Raw genomic sequence first — 15,264 nt, 5'->3', positions numbered from 1 at the left:
GATCTGATGGTGAATTTGGGGTGACCCAATGCAAAGATCCTGAGAATCCCTGTGGATCCATGCTTTTTAACCACGTTTTTGCACCATTGCAGCCCCAGGCAACAGTGGGTGCGTGATTTTGGGGGGGCAGGCTGTAGCCATGGACATGCTATGTGATCTGATGGTGAATTTGGGGTGACCCAATGCAAAGATCCTGAGAATCCCTGTGGATCCAGGCTTTGTAACCACATTTTTGCACCATTGCAGCCCCAGGCAACAGTGGGTGCGTGATTTTTTTGGTGCAGGCTGTAGCCATGGACATGCTATGTGATCTGATGGTGAATCTGGGGTGACCCAATGCAAAGATCCTGTGGATCCATGCTTTTTAACCACGTTTTTGCACCATTGCAGCCCCAGGTAACAGTGGGTGCGTGATTTTTTTGGTGCAGGCTGTAGCCATGGACATGCTATGTGATCTGATGGTGAATTTGGGGTGACCGAATGCAAAGATTTGGGGTGACCCACGTTTTTGCACCATTGCAGCCCCAGGCAACAGTGGGTGCGTGATTTTTCTGGTGCAGGCTGTAGCCATGGACATGCTATGTGATCTGATGGTGAATTTGGGGTGACCCAATGCAAAGATCCTGAGGATCCATGTGGATCTATGCTTTGTAACCACATTTTAAGTGGGGAGCGAAGGAAAAACAAAGAAGGGACATGAGAGGGGTGTACAGAGAAGCAGCTGGCTAAGAATGCAGGAGAGGGATTTAACGGGAGGGAGGAAAGAAAGGCAAAAGTTTCCCCCCACCCAAGCCAGCCATCTCTCTCTCTCTCTCCCTCCCCCCCTCTCTCCCTCCCCACCCTCTCTCCCTCTCCCCCAGCACAGAGAGGAATTAGAAGGAACGACACTCTGCTTTCCCCTCTGCTTGCCTGGAGGGGAGGGGCTTTCCCTGCTCTTTGTTCCGTTTCAGCAAACACAGCAACGAAACAGAGACGGGTGGGCAGTAAGACCCTGAGGCAGAATGCAGGAAAGCAGCCGCTTCCTCTTTCCAGGTTTCCCTTCTCCGTGAAGCGCGATTTGATTTTTGCCTGATTTTTCGGCTCCAGGGACCACACATTCGCTCAATAACACGCACAGACATTTCCCCTTCCTTTTCAAGAGAAAAAATCTGTGTGTTATAGAGGGAAAAATACGGTAATCCTTTATAATATTTCTGCTAAAGCCACATAACTTCATTCCAGCCTCCTTCTAACATTGCTTAATTTTACAATGTTTCTGTAAATAAACTTTAAATTTCTTCCAATCTTCTTCCACCGACTCTTCTCCCTGGTCTCGGATTCTGCCAGTCATTTCCGCCAGTTCCATGAAGTCCATCACCTTCATCTGCCATTCTTCCCGAGTGGATAGATCTTGTTGTTGGAGTCAAGTCCATATCAGGAGAAACTGGCAACTCTCCCAGGCACCCGGCTTGATCTCCGGTTGACCTCCCTGGCTGCATTCCCCAGCAAGATCCAGGCTAGGTCGCAATAAGCGATCCTTCTCAGCGTGCGCGTGAGAAGAACACACTCCCTCTTTTCCTGCCCCATTCCCCGGGCAGGGGAAAGAGATAGACAGAACCGTATTTACATGTCTTTATTTCTGTCTTTGCAGCATTACAAAAACGTGACTGCACTCTCCAAAGTCCGGCAGTCTAGTGACAAACACTTCCTGTCCTATCCAGGCAGGAACAAACGTAGCAGCTCATATTACACTCTGAGCTATTTCCGGTGTGAATAGACTGTCCCTCTGTTTCCCACGGAACAGTCCCAACATTCCCATTATGTTTTGCTTTCCAGCTAACAGTTTGCAGCTGCATTGCTTTCTTATCGTAACACTTGTGTCTTCCAGTACTTTGCAATAAGTATTCTTGCTGCTGTTGTAGCGTACATAAAGAAAGTTCTATCCTTCTTTGACACCAATTGGCTGACCATGCCCAGGAGAAAGGCCTCTGGTTTCTTCAAAAAAGTATATTTAAATACCTTTTTCATTTCATTATAGATCATTTCCCAGAAAGTCTTAATCCTTGGGCATGTCCACCAAAGGTGAAAGAATGTGCCTTCAGTCTCTTTACATTTCCAACATTTATTATCGGGCCAATGGTAAATTTTTGCAAGCTTGACTGGTGTCATGTACCACCTATAAATCATTTTCATTATATTCTCTCTTAGGGCATTACATGCCGTAAATTTCACACCTGTGGTCCATAACTGTTCCCAGTCAGCCATCATAATATTATGTCCAACATCTTGTGCCCAGTTAATCATAGCTGATTTCACTGTTTCATCCTGAGTGTTCCATTTCAACAGCAAGTTATACATTCTTGACAAGTTCTTACTTTTAGGTTCTAACAGCTATATTTCCAATTTTGATTTTCCCACCTGGAAGCCAATTTTTTTGTCCAGATTGTATGCCTCCATTATTTGATAATAATGGAGCCAATCCCGCACTCTATTTTTTAATTTTTCAAAACTCTGTAGTTTTAATCTAGGGAATCAGCTGAAAGGCCATCAACTTAGGATAAAACTGTTGGAAAACTAGCCCCTTTCGGGAGAGGCTGGCAACTCTCCCAGACTCCCGGGCTGTTTACCGGTTGATCTACTCTGGCTGCCATCCCAGACAGTCCAGGCAGACCTTGATAGGCAACATTTCCCAGCGTGGAAAATGCACACCCCCTTCGCAGGGAAAAGAAGAATAGTCAGAAAGTCCTCTTTACATCTTGTTTATTTCTGATGTTACAGCTCTACATAAAACATGTCCGATCGCTTCAGTCTCCTTCTAGTGAGTGGTAAAGACTTCCTTTACAAACGCAACAGGAAGGTCTCATATTACACACAGAAGACAGCTTTGAGTAGCCTGTGAACTTCTGGGAAGATTCTTTCCCACAGCTAGTCACATCATATGATGTCAACATCAAGCTAGCAGTTTGCAGCTGTGTTGTATCCATATCGTAACAAAAACACCCCTTACCACTCTCTGGAAGCCAACTGGATCCATTAAGTGGTGGGGGCGGACCATCTGAATCGGTCCCACCTCCCTGCAGAGGGGAAGGGTTGCGGAGAAGTCCAGTTGCACCAGGAAGTGATCTGACCATGGCACTTCTTTTGTTTCGCTTTTAGTTAGTGTTAGATCACCAACATCCATAGAGGTAAACACCAAGTCTAAGGCATGTCCGCGGCTATGAGTTGGGCCAGACTTATTCAGGGACAGCCCCATGGAGGCCATGCTTTCCACAAAGTCCCGAGCGGCCCCTTGTAAGGTCGTGTCGGCATGGATGTTAAAATCCCCCAGGACAACCAAGCTAGGTGTCTCCAGGAGCATATCCGCCACGACCTGAAGAAGCTCAGGCAGAGAATCCTTGGTGCAGCGGGGAGGTCGGTACACCAAAAGGAATCCTATACTGCCCCTATTGCCCAACTTCCAGAACATGCACTCTAGAGAACTGAGTCTTCCCAATAGGACGCCTGGTGCTGACTAATGACTTCCTAAAAATCACTGCAACCCCCCCTCCCCACCCACAAGGCCTGGGTTGCTGTGCGTAAGAGAAACCTGGTGGGCAAGCAGCGGCAAGGACAGGCCCATCTGCTTCCTCCAACCAGGTCTCTGTCACACATGCCAGGTCAAATCCTCCATCCACAATCAGGTCGTGGATGGCAGTGGTTTTATTCATCATTGACCTGGCATTGCACAGCAGCACCTTCAGGTCATGTGGGTATCCCTTGCTGATTCCTGTATCCTTCCGGTCAGGACCAGACCTGGAGGCAGGGATAGTCCTCAAACGACTAAGCCTGCCTCCTCGGTAATGACATGGTCTGGTCTTAGCATAACTCCTCCTCCTGCCCGTGATCACTGAGATTGGGTGTCCCAATACACCCCCCCTGTGGAACCTGCCCCAGCCATTCTATTGGCTGAGGCCTGTCAGTATATGGAAACATCGCAGCTGCAAACAGCCAGATTGTTGGCCTCACTTGATGCGCCTATCTGTGGGAAGGAATTTCCCAGGAAGTTCACAGGCTGGAAAAGGCTCTGTGAAGAGTGTAATTTGAAACCTTCCATTTGCGTTTGTACAGGAAGTTTGTCCGACTTGCTAGAAGAACTGAACTGAAAGGACGTGTTTTTCTCTAGTGCTGTAGGCAGAAATAAAAGGATGTAAAATAGACGTTTCTGTCTGTCTCCTTTTCCCTGCTAGGGAAGAAGCAGGAGGAGGGGGTGTGCATTTTACCCACGCTTGGGAAAATGTCGCCTATCAAAATCTCCCTGGTCTGTCTGGATGTCAGCCAGAGGAGGTTACCGGTAAGCAAGCTCTGAGGACAGTGAGAGGGGCCAACCTCTGTGGAGGGCTCCCAGGCAGCCCTGACCCTTCCCCTTAAAAAGCAAAATACAAATTATATAATAACTTAACAGAATAATAATAATAATAACAACAACAACAATCAAAACAAGAAACAATAGCGCTCAAATTAGACTACTCCCCACCCTGACTAAATGCTTATCCCACCCCAAGCAAAAATAAAATAATGAAATAATATAATATTATAAAAAACAACAACAACCATTTAAGGTGCTGCAAATTAAAAGTGCTTAAAACATTTAAAACCATTTTGTCCCTTGCTGCAAGTAGCTGCTCAGGCCTCTAAACTGTAGTGGTAAGTGCAGGCCCCGCCCCCTGGGCCAGATGGAATTGCAGGAGAGGGAGCGGTCTTCCCAACACTCACACAAGCAGCAACAGCAGCCGCCCTGAGCCTGGCCTTGGCTGGGGAAGGCAGGGTATAAATAAAAATTATATTATTATTATTATTATTATTATTATTATTATTATTATTATTATTAATATATTGCTGCAGGCCACCTCAATGTCCAAGCGGTGTGAGATTCCAAGAGTCCAGGAGCACTATGCCTGGCTTGGTGTTTACTTTTGGAATCAGGCACAGAGGAGACTGGGGTGTCTTTAAGATACAGTACATGGTTTCTTTACACATATATGCAAGTCTACAATGTAGAGGTTCACAGCATTCCCCCTCCCAAAAGGTCTGGTTTCTCCCATAGCTGCAGCCTTGGATTCAAACAGAAATGAAACATTGCTCTAAGTCTCTCTCCAGCTTGCTCCTTCTCCTCTCCCTCACATCACGGTCCTCTACCGGCCCGTTGAGGGAGTGGGGCACCCATTTCCCGAATCACACAGGTCCACTTCCTTGCTTCCCCTGAATGGCCCATCTCCCAGGCGATTGGCTCCTCAGGAAAGCCATCCTTGCTGAATCCAAGGGTTAGGAGGGTCTCGGCGTACAGTCTCCTTCCCCCAAACACACAACAATAAGCAAGGCAAAGAAATGGGTACGTGCCAATTCAATGCATTTCTGCCATTGACCACAGCCTCTCTTGTGTGAGGGAAAACAAACACGAAAAGTTCTATTTGCCAAGAAAAAGCTGGTGTCAGGAGACGCGTTCTTTCAGGTTGAAGTCAACTTCTGGCTTAAACTTTGAGGATGTCACGGCGTTAAAGGCAGTAGTCCATGCAGTTTTTCTTAAGCTCCGGTTGCCAAAAAGCCATTCTTCCAGTTCAGCTCCATGTTCAGGTTTCCAGACATGGTGGTCAAATGCTTCCCTTGGTTTCTGCCCCTTCTTCCCTCTCCTTCCTTGACTGAGTTATGACAGGTGTCACTCACCATTCAATGCTCTGGACGCAGCCCTGCTTTCCTGGTGGATTCAGACTTGGGGGGTTCCTGAGCAAGGGGCCCTTTCTCTCTGCTCCCCCCTCTCTCAGTCTGCTCCCCAAACCCAGGGGGTCCCCTCAGCCCTCCTTCTTGGGGGTCTCCCTCCGCTCTCCCCCCTCATTTCCCCCCACACCCAGGGGGTCCCCTCAGCCCTCCTTCTTGGGGGTCTCCCTCCGCCCCCCCTCTCAGTCCGCCCCCCACATCCAGGGGGTCCCCTCAGCCCTCCTTCTTGGGGGTCTCCCTTCCCTCCCCCCAGCTTCTCCCCTTCAACTCCCGCCTGACTCCTCTTCCTCTCCTCCCCACCTTCCCCTCCAAGCTCCCCCCTCAGACCATCCCTCAGAAAAGCCGCCTTGCATTTTCCCGCCAAAAGGGCTGGCTCCGCCCCCCGCTGGCTTGGCAGCCAATCAGAGCGAGGCTCCAGGAAATTTCTGAGGGACTAAGTCCGCTGACTGGCCTGGCTCTGCTGTCCATCACAGGCCCAACCAAGGGGGGCATCCGGCAGCTGCCCCATATCTCTAGAGATCATCTACGTCTGTCAGTTACCTGTCAATCCATTTTAGGGTTTGAGATCATTTGAAATAACTGTGCCGGGTGCCAGAGCCCTGCGGGGCCTAAGTTTAATAAACAGTGTTAATAAGCGGTTGGGTCAACTCCCTGCAGAAGTTTATTGTTGTACATTGTTTTAATTGTTTGTATTTCTTCTGTGACTGTATCCCCAAGTGTGTTTCATAAGCTGGTCTCCGGCTGTAATAGATTATCTTATCTTATTGTGATAGGAATTTTGAGGTCTTAGATATATAGTAATGTTCATAACCGCACATACATAGATCAGCACAGGAAGGCCAGCCTGGAACCATTTTGATTCCTAAACTGACCAAATGTTTCTCTGCATGGTCAAAGTGGAAAAGCCTCCCCATTGTCTTTTCCTTCACAAATCCTCTCTTAAGGGTGTTTGAAAAAGTATTTATCACTACAAAAGACTGGCCAGGCTCCTCAGGCAATCCAATCAAGTAACCTGCCAGACAGGAAATAAACAAACGACAGGAGAAAAACAGCATGCAAATGTTCTGTTTTAGTGACGTATCTGAGGGGTGGTCTTAGGTTACACCCCTTCTGTGATGTATGTATAATGTTTCTGGGGGTGGTCTTGATCTACAGGATGGGAATTTCAAAAGTTTTTATAAGGCCTTGCACACCATTTTTCTGGGTCCTCCTCTTTTCCTGCGAGTGAGGGGAGCACCCTGTTGCAACAGTTCAATAAAGATCCAGCTTACTAGCTGCTTTGCTTCTCAATATTCTCTGGTTGGCCTCTGTTATTTTCTCCTACCAATAGGGAACCTATGTAAGGACTTTATATGGGCTCTTGGATACCCCGTAAAGGAAAAGGGCATATTTTTATTTACATTATCTTATCTTAATAAGTGGTTGGAGAAAAAGTCTGGGAAGGGGCAAGGGCCCCTCCCTGCCCCCCTCAAGGCTCCTCTCAGGTTCATCAAGGGTCAAAAGCCTCCTTCATTTTTGGAGAGCCAGGAAGTGAGTGGCCCCTGCAGCTTCGCCTGCTGGAAAGGGGGCGACATGCAAGAGGCCAGCCTGGCAGGGTTGTTGTGGAAGGAGGAGCTCCTGGGAGGAAAGGAGGTGCGAGGGAAATGCCATTCTGTGAGTAAAATGCCCCCGTCTCTCACTCCTCCAAATGAGAACCAGGGTGTGTGTGTGTGTGTGTTTGTGTATGTAGGTAGCTAGATGATACATAGATATGTATGTGTGTATAACAGACAGGCACAAAATTGCCCTCATTCAAGATGGCCACCGGCCCTTCCTCCCGCTCCAAACATAGAAGGACCGGTTGCCCTGACCCAACATGGCCTCTGCTCTTTCTGGCCTCCGTGGCAGCGTCAACTCTGGGACAGCCCTCCTCGCGCGGTGATTGGAGGGGAAAAGTCAATTTACACTTGGACTTGGAGGCTGTCAGGGCCTGAAGCGCAGCAGGACAGGCCCAGCTTTTCTTCAGCTCCGCTTGTCCAAATGCAGCTGCTCCCCTTCAGGCCGATGTTCCCCTTTCTAGAAATGGGGGCCTAATGCTTCCCTCACCTTCTGCTCCCTTCCCTGAGTACTTTCACCATTCCATGCTTTGGACGCAGCCCCGCTTCCCTGGCAGAACAGCAGGCTTAAGGGCACCAGGAATATTGTCAGCGGAATTCCGAGGGCTCTCTTGGACGAAATGAAGACACCAACCAGAGCAATTCAGAGCAAAACAGCAGCCAGTAGGCTCGGTCTTTATTTATAAAAGACTGTCGCGACAGGACTCCCACCGCCCACGAGGTGAAGCAAGATGGAAGCCCCGAACAAAGGGAGACCCTCACTTTTATTACTTGCTAATCCCCTTGGTTACACCCTCAAAATTACATCATATTTACATCATGATTACATTAAGAACAGGAGGAGTTAGGGGAGGAGTCGGGCAGGTAACTCGAGCATCTCCACACCTGGCGAGTGTCCCCCTCCTCCCTCTATTAGTGAGTCACCTGAAAAACAAAGAAATGGGCGCCGCTTCCTGCCCCCTGGAGGGAATCTGGCCATAGTCCTTTTGTTTTGGCTGAAGCTGAATACACGATCATATGCAGGCTATTGTGTCTTCTGCCGGTTTGTTGTCTAAGCCCATCAAGCCGGCTATCAGGGTGGGCAGGTCATCCGGGTGGAGCACTGAGTACATGCCTGCTCGGTTGAGGGATTATGGCTGGTTGGTACCAAGTCACCCCCCTTTGATAGTCCTTGTGATTAGGAGCCGAATAAAAGTGGTTCGATGAAAATCCGAGGTACGGTTGATTTTTGGTGAATTTCCAAAGGAGAAGGGTTTTGAAGTTCAAAGTATTCTCAAGTTTAGATACAATGTTGCAACATTTGATTAGATCAGTCACGGTCAATTGAGTCCGGAAACATTGTATTAGTGAGCTGTCAAAGTGGGGGAGCGGTAGATGCCGGCTGCAGTACCAGCGTAGCCGCCACTAGGGGCGCTGTTCGGTAATGCTGATTGGTCGAGACGTCAGACGGCTGACCTAGAGTTCGGGCGCCCGGTCTACTGAGGGGAATTATATGAAGGGAACAGGGTTTCTGTAGACCTTGTCAAAATAGCGCTTCCTTATTTACGGAAGGCTCCTTTTTTAGGAAACAACCCTCTAGAGGGACGTCTCCCGGATTGGGGAAATATGTGTGTGTGTGTGTGTGTGTGGTGCTTGTGCGTTACAAGTGAGTGTGTTGAAAGAAGAAGAAGAGGGGGGGGGGTCTCCGGTCTCCGGCCACATATGTACCCTTTACGAACTCCAGAGGGGAGCTTCTCGCTCCTCTTGTGACAAGATTCCCAAAGGCTGAGGGTAGCTTGAGAGAACTAGTCTCTTTTGAGACAGCACCAATTTCCATTTCTTCTTGATCAAAACCCACAGACACTCTGCTAGGATTTTTCCAGAAGGTTTTACAAGTATCTATCAGGATGGTAAGAATTTTATTACAGTGAGCCAAAAAGGATGTTATGTGTTCCATGTCCCCTGTCAGTACTACAAGGCCCCCAGTGACTGATAATCCCTCCTCATTTCTCCGAAAAGGTTGGGAGGAGTCTTTTATCTTTGCTTTAGCATTTCCTGAGGATACACCTGAAATTTGCTTTCACATTAGTTCATCTACTTGTTTAGCCTGAAAAGGGGAGAGACATGTGTTGTTGCATCTGGGACAGAGGAAGTGGTCCAGTTGTGCAGCTGCAGACGGGCTTTTCTTCTCCCTGTGCTCCCCCCATGTGGGAATGTTCTTGTCTGTCTACATCCTCTGTTCACAAAGGTGACATTTCCCTCCCTCTGAAGGGGGTTTATTTCCTTGACCCAAAGCCCCCTCCCCCAAAAGGAAGGCAGCATCTGGATCCCAAGGAAGAACAGCTGCAGTCCTCCTGTGGCCTTATGAGGCTTTGCCCTCGGGTGGGAAAAATATTGCGCCCGGGAAAGGGAAAATGGGAGTCAACAGACACTCAAGGAATAGTTTTGGAGAAAAAGCTTTATTTCTACCATCCATGAACTGGTAGAAGGAGCAAGTGTGATAACTCACAAACAAGCACGAGTTCACAGCCATTTGCACAGAGCATCTATTCCCCTTCCAGTTCCCTCCCCTTTCTCCTCCTTCGGAAAAGTTCTGCCCCATGTCTCCTGAGCATGAACAGAAAGTTCCTGTCTTGGGACTATTTTGGACTGTTCCCAGGAAAAGGGGGTGAGAAACCAAAGGGGGTTTCAGAGTGTTCAGATATGTTTCATTCTCCTGTTCTGGCATAGTTCCCAGAAAGAAAGTTGCAATCTGCTTTTAACAAGGCTTTGAGAAGCAAAGGACTCTGTTCTCCACCTTCCTGTCAGTCTTTTTGTTACAGCAAGAGCAATATGCTTAGCTAATGCTTTTAGCCTTAGAGAGAGAAAAAAGCTTTGAGAGTGCAGTTTGAGAGTGCCTGAGGCGAGGCTTGGAGGCCTGGCGGGGGGGGGGGAATTCACAAAGAGTTTTAGGGTTTTTAGGGTAACCTGACTGTCTTTCTTCACTCCTGCGAACTGGCCCCTCCCTGGCTTGGCAGAGAGGACAAGGGAGGACCCTCTGCTCCCTGACTTGGGGGTCTCTCCCCATCAGGCATGATCTGAGCAGGGACCCCCATGCCCCCTCCCTGCACCCCGGGTAGTGGCATAACAAGGTCAGGGGGTACCTGGTGTGGAAAAGTTTTTGTCACCTCCCCAATATTGACCTTTGGTTTTTTGCCCGCAAAAATGTTTTGACTTTATTTCACATTTTCTTACAAAGGATTGTGGATTCTGGGCCTCTGATAACAAGTAGGCCACTGTGGACAGTTACTTAAATCTACAGGATGCATTGTGTTTTGGCTTGTGTTGTTTTATTTATATTTATTGTTTATTTATTTCATAAAATTTATTTTAAAAAACCTGCAAAGTTGTTTACCAATACAAAAAACAAAAAAACCCCAACAGAAGTAAAATCAAGAAAAATTAAAAACCCTACTTTAAAACAGAGAAAAGCTAAAATACTAAAAGAGATTAAAATTACTTCAGCTTCCGAAGCATCTGGGTATGCTTGCCTAAACAAGAATGCTTTTAGCTACTGCCTGAAAAGAGTCTAGCAAAGGCACGTGCTTTGTGGCAAGAGGCAGGGAGTTCCAAAGGGCAGGTGCTGCCACACTAATCAATGCAGTGCTGGAAAGGGGGTGAAAGGCAAGCGGCCAGCCTCGCAGGGTTGTGGAAGGAGGAGCTCCTGGGAGGAAAGGAGGTGCCGTGGAAATGCCATTCTAGAAGTAAAGAGCCTCCGTCTCTCACTCTTCCTCCAAACGAGAGCCAGGTGTGTGTGTGTGTGTGTGTGTGTGTGTGTGTGTAAACATATAGAGTGAGGGGGGAAAGTATTTGATCCCCCACTAAATTTGGGTTTTTTGCCCTCTGACGAAGAAATGCCTAGTCCACAATATTAATGGTAGGTTTATTGTAGCTGTGAGACAGAATAACAACAGAGAAACCCAGAAGACAAAAGTCAAAGATTGATGAGGGTTTTTTTTGTTCTTGTTCCTACTTTTCTCTCTTTTATTTATTCCCAATATCATCCCAATCTTAATCCTTTATCTTATCTTGACAGCCACTGGCATGCAACTTTCATTGTATTTAACAGATCAATATGCAAATTAACATGCAAGATGAACATTTTGTTCTTCTTCTTGTTGTCCATCAATTGTTTTCGGTGCAGTCCCTCCTCAGAAGGCCCTATTTCTTTCCACCGTCTTACCTTCCAGGACTCTGGGCTGTCTTCCAGCTTCCCTTTGTTTAGTTAAAATTAAGACACATGTAATGTATTTGAACGAACTGATATTTTCCCAAACCGAAGAACCTTCTGTAAGAGACCACACTGTGCGATAGATTTCACAGTCAATACTTGTTTGGTTCCTCTACAATCCAAGCTTGCTCCCCCTGCGCCCTAAGGGAAGATTACAAGGATCAAAGATTCACCTTCACTTTTATAAATCCATATACGACAAAAGTCCGTGCAAGCAGATGTGGTTTCCTGTGTGAAATATTCCAAAGTTGTAATCTGTCGGTTGTCTTCAGCCCCCTTTGAGAGGGACTCCTTTTTTTTCTAATGTGCCATCATTTGCGCCGTTTTAGCATCCCCAGCTGAAAACATACTTAATCTTACATGACATTATGTTTGCTGACTGGGAACAGTTATGGACCACCGGTATGAAGTTTACGGCATGTAATGCCCTAAGAGAGAATATTATGAAAATGATTTATAGGTGGTACATGACCCCAGTCAAGCTTGCAAAAATCTACCATTTGCCCAATAATAAATGTTGGAAGTGTAATGAATCTGAAGGTACTTTCTATCACCTTTGGTGGACGTGCCCAAGGATTAAGGTCTTCTGGGAAATGATCTATAATGAAATTAAGAAGGTGCTTAAGTGTACCTTTCATAAGAAACCAGAGGCTTTTCTCCTGGGCATGGTAGGCCAATTGGTGTCAAAGAAAGATAGGACGTTTTTTATGTATGCTACAACAGCAGCAAGAGTTCTCCTAGCAAAGTATTGGAAGACACAAGAACTAACCACGCTGGAAGCGTGGCAGACGAAGGTGATTGACTACATGGGACTGGCGGAAATGACGGGCAGAATCCGAGACCAAGGGAAAGAGACGGTGGAAGAAGACTGGAAGAAATTTAAATTTTATCTTTAAAATTGTTGTAAAATTAGTGAGTGATAAAATGTCATGGGTAAAGCATAGCAGATTTGCAGCGATAAATGATTGGACAAGTGGGAAAAAAAGGGGTTAAAGAAAGGGAATTACAAGTAATTTAGATCAGGGGTTGCTGAAAAAGTTTTAAACAAGGATGCAGAAAAGGGAGGCATGGGGAAGTCGTTGAAATTGGGTACAAGAAAAAATTTATGAAATTATACATGTTTATATGTTTGTTTGTTTGTGTATTGTTGTTTGTAATGTCTTATAATATATGTTGAAAAGCCAATAAAAATTTTATAAAAAATAATAATGAAAACATACTTAATCTTGTACAGTGGTACCTCGGGTTACATACGCTTCAGGTTACAGACTCTGCTAACCCAGAAATAGTGCTTCAGGTTAAGAACTCTGGGGTTGCAGTTTTCAGGCTTGGGGACAGGATGGTGACTGTTTTTTGCACCAAGTTCTGTCCATAAACCCCACTGAGTACAATGGGATCTACTCTAGGTCATTACTGTGCAGACCATGCCAGCCTTATGAAGTGGGGTGAGGAGCAAAAAAAATGAAATGGAAATCAATGGAGATGTTTAGAAATGGGGCTTCTGGTTCCTGTCTGCCTTAATGGATGCTGCTCCCATGATAGCAGAGATTGATAGAATAAGCAAGGATGATTGGAGGGTAATTGTCCTTGCAAGCTCCCCCCAGGGCCCAAGGGGGAGTGAGCTTCACTCACAGATTGTCTCGATACCTGGCTCTTGCTCCACCATGGAATCTGAGAGGCAGCAAAATCACTTTGCCGATTGGTAGCCCTCCTACTCAGCCATTAAGAAGCAGAGGTACTTCTGTTTATCAGAGCAAAATTAGAACTAATATACAGACACGTGCTGGAACAGAAGGAACAAGATCATAAACTGCTAAATTGAAACAGATACAAAGCGAAAACAATTCAAACTGCAAAAAAGACTTCCTTCGATGTAAAATATGGTGGGGGGGGGAGCCTTTACCCTTTCTTTATATCTATATCATGTTTGCAACATAAATGATTCAGCAGTACACACACACACCCAAATGCTAACAAACTGATAAAAAGCAAGAGGTGATAAAAGAGAATGGGATTATACTTCTGGATTACAATGAAAAAGAGAAGTATGTGACAAAATTGAAATGGATTTAAAGTCCCGAACTTTCACTGTATTCCTATGGAAGGAAATGGAGTCTGAGCTTTGATGATCGGCTAAGGCTTTGGCAGGACGCCAGATCTGGTAACACTGTATTTGAACAAAGTCTCTCCATATCTTCAAACAAGCAGATACCTTGCCAATAATAATTAGAGCCCTCCACAAAGGACCGCACCATTAGACATCAAATTCTCAAGTTTTTTTAAATATAGTTTCACTTGCATTCCATTTCATTAATTGACTCTTTCTCCATGAGGCTTGCCAAATCATGAAGTAGCTGTCAGTACTGCAGTGTTTCATTCTTTCATTGCACAGTGTGACATTGTGCTTTTAACTGCCTAATTACCTAATGTATTGTTGTGTGAGAACGGGAGCGATTTCTATATCTCCTCATCCTCTCCTCTGGTCCTTGCATCTGGCTTTTGCTGAAGGATACGGCTGTGTGAGTCAGCTCGTCGCTCTGTGGACTTCTTATCTTCTCGATGCTGCATTCCAACCAGAGTCTGCTTCTACTGTACTCTGCTACTACGGGCGAAGTTCCTCACCATTCGGACAAGTGAGGGAGGGCGTTGGCCCAACAGTAGCAAGTATAAGCAAAGTTGAGACGCTCACCTCACATCTTCTGTAGCAGAGCGACAAAATTCCTTTCAAAGTCCGAATGCAAATCTTTGTTGAAAAACAGCAATGCTCCCGCTGATGGCGTTGCGTTGGAGAGTGTCCAATTCGTGCAATGCTAAACACCCAGCGCCCCTGCCTCCACTGTAGCGAGTGGCAGATATCGGACGATGTGCGGGTGAAGGCACATCCGCCCCATGCCTGCAGGGTTCAACAGGGATAATTACCTCCAGATTCACCTTGTTTAATTGCACGACTGGGGTCCGGTGTCCTAGGAAAGCAGCCAAACGCCATAGGCCATCACACCGGAAGTCTTCTCCAAAGTCTTTTTTATATTTTCTCTCTGATAGTAAGAGCTGACAGTGAAAAGGAACCATCTCAGAAGGGAGTGGACCTTCATTGGGGGGATTTTAAGAAGAAGTTGGATGGCCATCTGTCATGGATGCTTGAAATGAGATTTCTGGAGGGGGTTGGACTAGATTCTGAATCTATAATTCTATACTTCACCCTGGTGGGAGATCTTAAATTGACTTTTTAACAAGTGAAATTTTATACACATTCCATGTGCTGATATGCTTTCAACCCTGTATGAATTATTTGGTGGGCCATGAATGAATCTTTTCCCACATTCCAAACACTAAGACGTTTTCTCTCTTGTATGGATTCTCTGATGGGAAGTGAGATTGGTGCTCTGACAGAAGCTCTTTCCACATTCGAAGCACTGATAGTGAATTCTGTGATGGGAAGAGAGTGTGCCACTTTGACTGAAGCTTTTCCCACATTCCAAGCACTGATAGGGTTTCTCCCCTGTATGAATTCTTTGATGGGAAGTCAGATCACCACGCAGACGAAAGCTCTTTCCACATTCCAAGCACTGATAGGGTTTCTCCCCTGTATGAATTCTTTGATGGGAAGTCAGAGCATAACTCAGACGAAAGCTCTTTCCACATTCCAAGCAGTGATAGGGCTTCTCTCCTGTATGAAGTCTTTGATGGAAA

At 46.3% G+C, this 15,264-nt stretch overlaps 2 protein-coding genes and 1 long non-coding RNA gene across 4 annotated transcripts in view; 1 reads left to right on the top strand and 2 right to left on the bottom strand.

Moving 5' to 3' along the window:
* Nucleotides 1–15,264, bottom strand: part of LOC128409540 (zinc finger protein 883-like) — a 346,762-nt gene that overhangs the window by 59,613 nt on the left and 271,885 nt on the right. The gene's annotated exons all lie outside the window — the stretch shown is intronic.
* Nucleotides 1–15,264, bottom strand: part of LOC128409528 (zinc finger protein 883-like) — a 451,816-nt gene that overhangs the window by 285,754 nt on the left and 150,798 nt on the right. The window lies entirely within an intron of this gene.
* The window catches only part of LOC128409573 (uncharacterized), a 145,734-nt gene that overhangs the window by 67,225 nt on the left and 63,245 nt on the right, over nucleotides 1–15,264 (top strand). The window lies entirely within an intron of this gene.

Source organism: Podarcis raffonei, chromosome 2, assembly GCF_027172205.1.
Source record: "Podarcis raffonei isolate rPodRaf1 chromosome 2, rPodRaf1.pri, whole genome shotgun sequence".
NCBI lineage: Eukaryota > Metazoa > Chordata > Lepidosauria > Squamata > Lacertidae > Podarcis > Podarcis raffonei.
The sequence above is the reverse complement of the archived record's forward strand: the minus strand, read 5'-3'. Positions and strand labels throughout refer to the sequence as shown.